Consider the following 7,790-nt stretch of genomic DNA (forward strand, 5'->3'; position numbering starts at 1 on the left):
ATGCTTCACTTCCTCCCTCATTAAACTCCAGCACTCCCCCTCAACTATTATGGTTGAATAGTATTAAAAGGCCAGCTGTTTGTGACTCACCTACAGTAGTGTGAAAGTGTAATTATAATAACACAGCAAAGAAAAAACACTCTTTTGAAGCGCTTTCTCTAATGAAGGTATTGCTATTTAAGAAAGACTCACAGACCAGACTTATTTTCTGTGGTCCTAATTGGAGCACAGCCTCAGTTCTGTCCTGTTTTGTTGGACTTCAGCATCTTTCTTCATTTGTAAAACACCTGATGATAAGAAATGCATACATTTGTGCACAATTTGGTGGAAATCAGTCCACCAATCAGACACCTGCAGCCCTGTTCCACTGAATAAAATTGTCTGAACTAAATCAGTAAAGACCGCTTGCTTGAGCAGAGTGTTAATTATATCTTTCACACCACTGTAGCTGCAGGCAACAGGGAGGCTGATCTTGAACAACTAGCACTTTGTGCTGAATCACCCAGGAAACCAATTTACTTGAGAAAACTCAGATATATAAGCTATATGAGAGATAAGTGCTATTTATCAAAGCCATTTCCAGTGTGAGGACAAATTGTTCAGTGCATCCTGCCTTTATTTATGAACAAATGTGGCCATTAGGTTATTAGCTTATCTATTCATTTGGAAGACACATTTATTTGAAATGACTTCCGAAGGAAGGAGAGTCTAATTCGAGCACAAACATAAGAGTTGAGAGTCAGCCATGGTCCTAGATTTGAAATTCACAACCAGAAATGAAGGTACTAATCTGTACCTTTCCTTGTTATCAGGGTGATTCCCACAAGGGTACGGATTTTGTATCTTTAATACTTATATTTTACATAGATAGATGCAAAAGCTTGTAAAGCTTTGCCATAAAAACAAATCACAGTCCATTTGTGCATCTGAATTTTTTTTTTTTAAGGCTTGAGGGCACCACCCCAGCAACCAGGAAAGGTGGAGTTTAATGCTATTTTTTTCCCGAAGCTAAGCTGAAACAAAAGAAATGATAGCTTTAGGTCAATATATCCATCCATCCATCCATCCATCCATCTTCTACCACTTATTCGGATCCTGGTCGCGGGGGTAGCAGCCTAAGCAGAGCAGCCCAGACTCCCCTCTCCCCGGCCACCTCCACCAGCTCTTCCGGGGGAATAGCAAGGCGTTCCCAGGCCAGCCAAGAGATGTAATATCTCCAGCATGTCCTAGGTCTGCCCCAGGGTCTCCTCCTGGTGGGGCATGCCCAGAAAACCTCCCTTGGAAGGTGTCCAGAGGGCATCCTAACAAGGTGCCCAAACCACCTCAACTGACTCCTTTCGATGTGGAGGAGCAGCGGTTGTACTCTGAGTCTCTCCCGAATGACCAAGCTTCTCATCCTGTCTCTATAGGTCAATATAATTATACAAAAAAGATTTTTAATGGAAGCGATGAATACAGTGGTGCTTGAAAGTTTGTGAACCCTTTATAATTTTCTATATTTCTGCATAAATATGACCTAAAACATAATCAGATTTTTACATAAGTCCTAAAAGTAGATAAAGAGAACCCAGTTAAACAAATGAGACAAAAATATTATTCTTGGTCATTTATTTATTGAGGAAAATAATCCAATATTACATATCTGTGAGTGGCAAAAGTATGTGAACCTTTGCTTTCGGTATCTGGTGTGACCCCCTTGTGCAGCAATAACTGCAACTAAATGTTTCCAGTAACTGTTGATCAGTCCTGCACACCGGCTTGGAGGAATTTTAGCCCAATTCTCCATACAGAACAGCTTCAACTCTGGGATGTTGGTGGGTTTCCTCACATGAACTGCTCGCTTCAGGTCCTTCCACAACATTTCGATTGGATTAAGGTCAGGACTTTGACTTGGCCATTCCAAAACATTAACTTTATTCTTCTTTAAACATTCTTTGGTAGAACAACTTGTGTGCTTAGGGTCATTGTCTTGCTGCATGACCCACCTTCTCTTGAGATTCAGTTCATGGACAGATGTCCTGACATTTTCCTTTAGAATTCGCTGGTATAATTCAGAATTCATTGTTCCATCAATGATGGCAAGCCATCCTGGCCCAGATGCAGCAAAACAGGCCCAAACCATGATACTGCCACCAACATGTTTCACAGATGGGATACGGTTCTTATGCTGGAATGCAGTGTTTTCCTTTCTCCAAACATAACGCTCCTCATTTAAACCAAAAAGTTCTATTTTGGTCTCATCTGTCCACAAAACTTTTTTTTCCAATAGGCTTCTGGCTTGTCCACATGATCTTTAGCAAACTGCAGATGAGCAGCAATGTTCTTTATGGAGAGCAGTGGCTTTCTCCTTGCAACCCTGTCATGCACACCATTGTTGTTCAGTGTTCTCCTGATGGTGGACTCATGAACATTAACATTTGCCAGTGTGAGAGAGGCCTTCAGTTGCCTAGAAGTTATCCTGGGGTCCTTTGTGACCTCACCAACTATTACATGCCATGCTCTTGGAGTGACCTTTGTTAGTCTACCAATCCTGGGGAGGGTAACAATGGTCTTGAATTTCCTCCATTTGTACACAATCTGTCTGACTGTGGATTGGTGGAGTCCAAACTCTTTAGAGATGGTTATGTAACCTTTTCCAGCCTGATGAGCATCAACAACGCTTTTTCTGAGGTCCTCGGAAATCTCCTTTGTTCATGCCATGATACACTTCCACAAACATGTGTTGTGAAGATCAGACTTTGATAGATCCCTGTTCTTTAAATAAAACAGGGTGCCCACTCACACCTGATTGTCATCCCATTGATTGAAAACACCTGACTCTAATTTCACCTTCAAATTAACTGCTAATCCTAGAGGTTCACATACTTTTGCCACTCACAGATATGTAATATTGGATCATTTTCCTCAATAAATAAATGACCAAGTATTATATTTTTGTCTCATTTGTTTAACTGGTTTCTCTTTATCTACTTTTAGGACTTGTGTGAAAATCTGATGATGTTTTAGGTCCTATTTATGCAGAAATATAGAAAATTCTAAAGCGTTCACAAACTTTCAAGCACCACTGTATAGATGTTTCATGTTTATTTGAGCTAATGAAATTATAGCCTAATGTTTTGTTTGTCTTCAATTCCTTATCTGGTAGATATCTCAAAATAAAATGGGTATAGCAAATAATCACTGCCTAACTGCTTAGCAGTACTATGCCTGTTCTGCTTCAAATGATGACACAATCAATAACTGATTGATTGGGGGAAGCCATGGCCTAATAATTAGAATAGCAGCTTTGGAACCAAAAGGTCACAGATTTGATTCCCTGGATCACCAGGAATGGCTGAATTGCGCTTGAGCAAGGCGCTTAACGTCTAACTGCTCTTCAGACTGCTCTGGGTATGTTGTATTTTGTTCTAGATAAGAGCATCTGCTAACTGCCATTGATGTAATGTAAATGCAGAAATACCACCATTCAGTTTTACTAATTGGATAGACAAATATGTTCTATACAGGAAGATGGTTCGTTTCAAAGGTCTGCTAATAGCCAGCTAATAACAGGATAGTGCTACTTCCTTAATTAACACTGGGCCATCCTTGAGAACATCAAGTCCATTAACATTAGCCACCTATTAAGAGGGCTTTTATGTATTATCATTTGAACTGGTCTTGGAGGTCAGGTGTATGTACTGCAGTCTTTAAACGTGAACAAGCTTCCTCGCAGAATGCATTTGGTTACCACATACGCCTTCCAGGATGGTGCTGTTGAATTCACATTTAAAGCAAAGATATATATTAAAGGTTAGTTAATATTTACATGCTTTAACTGACAAATATTGATGTTTCTCAATTTTTTTGCTCGCATTGTTTTCTATCATTTCACCTTTTCCCCCTTTTGGCTCTAAACTGTATATAAAATATCTGATACCATGATATAATGAGACAATGTAACAACATTAATAATTAATGTGAATCTCCTCCAACATTGACCTAATTATTGGACTCATTCAAACCATGACGCCATTGAACATTTTTCCATATTTCACAGCACAATAGGGATTACTTGTATACGTGCAAGCAACACCAAACCATTAACATTAAACATTAATGAGAATGAAAATCTAGTTCATGATGTATGATGAGACAACACACATCATTTCTTTGATTGTAAATGTCCAAATATAACATGCCTTGAAAAAGAGTCATTTGGAATATTAGTCTCTCTTTTACCATGATTAAAACTAGTTTATCTTTCATTTATGAATGAACATTTGCAAAATATAATATTCTTTGAGATATTTTCAAGTACTTCCAGTACAATAAACTGCATCAGTCTCATCACCTTGTAACTTCAGTCTATAACATCAATTCCAAAAAAGTTGGGATGTTGTGTAAAATGTAAATAAAACAGAATGCTATGATTTGCAAATCATGGAAACCCTATCTATCCAGCCATCCATTATCTGTAGCAGCTTATCCTGTTCTACAGGGTCACAGGCAAGCTGGAGCCTATCCCAGCTGACGATGGGCGAGAGGCGGGGTACACCCTGGACAAGTCGCCAGGTTATCGCAGGGCTGACAGGAAACCCTATGTTTCACTGAAAATAGTACAAAGACGACATAGCAGTATACAGGATATAGTACACACTATATAGTGCAAAGAAAATCACTACATGGGCTCAGGAACACTTCCAAAAACCATCGTCTGTGAACACAGTTCATCACTGCATCCACAAATCCAAGTTAAAACCAGATATAAACAATATCCAGAAACACCACTGCCTTCTCTGGGCCTGAGCTCATTTACGATGGACTGAGGTGAAGTGGAAAACTGTCCTGTGGTCTGATGAATCAAAAGTCTAAATTATTTTAGGAAAACGTGGACACTGTGTCCTCTAGGCAAACGAGAACAGGGACCATCCGGTTTGTTATCAGCACACAGTTCAGTGCACATGGCATGGGTAGCTTGCACATCTAGAAGGCACCATTATTGCTGAATGATATATATAAGGTTTTGGAGCCTTCAGGGAAGGCCTTGCTTATTTTTGCAAGACAATACCAAACTGCATCCTGCATGTATTACATCTGCATGGCTCCATAGTAAAAGAGTCCCAGTGCCCAACTGGCCTGCCTGCAGTCCAGACCTGTCTCCTATTGAAAACTTTTGGTGCATTATGAAGCACAAAATATGACAAAGAAGCCCTGAACTGTTGAGCAACTGAAATTATATGTCAGGCAAAAATGGAACCAAATTTCACTTTCATAACGACAGCAGTTAGTCTCCTCAGTTCCTAAACGTTTACAGAGTGTTGTTAAAAGTGGAGGTGATGCAACACAGTGGTAAACATGCCCCGTCGCAACTTTTTTGAAGTGTATTTGGAGTGATTTGAAAATGATCACATTCTGTTTTACACAGCATCCCAACTTTTTTTTGGAATTAGGGCTGTACAATGTATTACAAATGTTTTTACATTTTTCATATCATTATGCACATGACAGGACAGGCGTTTAGCAGATGCTATTATCCAGAGTGACATACAACATACCCAGAGCAGCCTGGGGAGCAGTTGGGGATTCGGTGCCTTGCTCAAGGGCACTTCAGCCATTCTTGCTGGTCCAGGGAATCAAATCAGTGACCTTTTGATCCCAAAGCTGTTTCTCTAACCATTAGGCCATGTGCTAACCCAATCCCAGTGCTAAACTGGCCTGCCTGCAGTCCAGACTTGTCTCCTATTGAAAACTTTTGGTGCATTATGAAGTACAAAATACGACAAAGGAGACCCTGAACTGTTGAGCAACTGAAATTGTATATCAGGCAAAAATGGGACAACATTTCTCTTTCAAAACTACAGCAATTGGTCTCTTCAGTTCCCAAATATTTACAGAGTGTTATTAAAAGTAGAGGTGATGCAGCACAGTGGTAAACATGCCTCTGTCCCAACATTTTTGAAATGTGTTGCTGACACCAAATTAAAAAAAGAACATATATTTTCCAAAAAAATATTTTTTTGTCAGTTTCAACATATCTTGTATTTGTACTATTTTCAATGAAATATATGGTTTCCATAATTTGCAAATTATCCCATTCTGTTTTTATTTATGTTTTACACAACATCCCAAGGGCGGCACGGTGGTGTAGTGGTTAGCGCTGTCGCCTCACAGCAAGAAGGTCCGGGTTCGAGCCCCGTGGCCGGCGAGGGCCTTTCTGTGCGGAGTTTGCATGTTCTCCCCCTGTCCGCGTGGGTTTCCTCCGGGTGCTCCGGTTTCCCCCACAGTCCAAAGACATGCAGGTTAGGTTAACTGGTGACTCTAAATTGACCGTAGGTGTGAATGTGAGTGTGAATGGTTGTCTATGTGTCAGCCCTGTGATGACCTGGCGACTTGTCCAGGGTGTACCCCGCCTTTCGCCCGTAGTCAGCTGGGATAGGCTCCAGCTTGCCTGCGACCCTGTAGAAGGATAAAGCGGCTAGAGATGATGAGATGAGACAACATCCCAACTTTTTTGGAATGAGTGTCGTATAATGTATTACAAATGTTTTTACATTTTTCATATCATTATGTAATTGTTCAGAATTATAATTAGTTTTGTAATTTTGGACAAAACTGTTCTCTTAAAACTAATTAATGTCAAATGAATGAAGCAGGCTATTTAGATCAAATGTTCAGACAATTGCTGGATTTAAAAGAACAAAGTTTTTAGTCATGAAAAGGATTTAATCAGGATCAAACAGACTAAGGATTTATTCTCTGCATGCCGGGTGGTTTTTTTTATGTTATTTAGAATTATTTCATTTCAAATTATTTTAAAGTATTTATGATGTGTCTGACCCTAACCCTGAACAAATAATTTAATATAAGTTATGTATACAGACTCGATCAATACATTTACAACTTGATGATTTATGACTCTTAAACATACGAGCGACAAAAATCTGTCCATCCTTTATTCAAGTTATTTGTAGAACTAAACTATTCACAATGCATATTAGTGATGACTACATTCAGCATGTACCTAGACTTTATTTTCTTTAGAGCATTTTGCATGCATGATAATCCCCCTGCTCTCGCTGACTTACAGGGTCTGAACTCTGAACTGTAAGCCAAGGTTGGTTAGATATTTCAATTTCACAGCTATTATCATTTATGACATGTTCATATCCGAAAGAGCATTTGCACACAAAAGACCTTTTCAGTAAATGTCGAATGACAGTGGTAGTGAACTGGATCATAAGAATTTGCACAGTTTGCCAATAATATTTCTATTATCACAAGCACCTTTATATAGTTGACTCATAACTGAACTGTGAAAGTAAAAATGGACACTGAAGTAGAAAATGTTACCATTTTAATGTTTTAAAGTCTGGCATTGTTCCAGAGGCAAGGGTAGATGAACACATTTACCTTCAGAGAATTCCCTGCCTTTTGAACATGAATTATGCATTAATAAATGATAAAATAATCATTAAGGGATATGATGAATATGAGAAATTATTTAAAATGTGCTATTTAAAAAAAAAAACGTGATCAGCAGATGGCAATTTCTCGTGAGGCTTATGTCAAATATGAAATCAATGTGAACACCAAAAACATCTTTAATGGCTTCATCAAGCATTCAAAAATACCAAATGGCTTTAAGTTCAAAGCTACATTTGGCTTCGAGATACTAGGCTTATGTCTGGCATCAAAATTAAATTTATTCCATTCATTCAAAGAATGGCATATTTCAGGATTAACACTTGACAGTTATAATATGGATGATTGTCAAGAATAATCATTAATTAACTGTAAATAAAAAAGTA

This window comes from Neoarius graeffei, chromosome 27 (genome assembly GCF_027579695.1).
Source record: "Neoarius graeffei isolate fNeoGra1 chromosome 27, fNeoGra1.pri, whole genome shotgun sequence".
In the NCBI taxonomy this organism is placed as follows: Eukaryota; Metazoa; Chordata; class Actinopteri; order Siluriformes; family Ariidae; genus Neoarius; species Neoarius graeffei.